Below are 480 nucleotides of genomic sequence, written 5' to 3' on the forward strand. Positions count from 1 at the left end.
TCATGTCTTGTTATGGGTGACTTTAACACAGACTTGCTGGACATGACACTTTTGACTTGACACAACTAAAGACAATATTTTTACTTGCAATATGACAATACTTCTGCTACACCACACAGCCACTTCCCACACTTTGTTGGATCTTGTCACTGTTTGTGATGCTGATGCTGTGAAGAGTCATGGACAGGTGCCAGTGCCTGGTGTCTCAGCTCATGATCTGGTTTATTGCATTTATGCTGTGAAAGCTCCCAAGTCACAAGCAAGAATCATAAGATACCGTGATTATAAGAATATTAATTACTCGGAGTTGTTTGCTGACCTTTTCTCTGTTCCTTGGCATCATGCTGTCATGGCTGCTACTATTGATGAGAAGTTGGAAGTATTCCAACAAATTATGTGCGAACTGTTCAATAAACATGTGCCGTTGAGGAGCAAAAAGGTAACTAGGAGACCAGCTCCCTGGATAACACCGGACATACG

The sequence above is a fragment of the Nilaparvata lugens genome, chromosome 3, assembly GCF_014356525.2.
Source record: "Nilaparvata lugens isolate BPH chromosome 3, ASM1435652v1, whole genome shotgun sequence".
Lineage (NCBI taxonomy): Eukaryota > Metazoa > Arthropoda > Insecta > Hemiptera > Delphacidae > Nilaparvata > Nilaparvata lugens.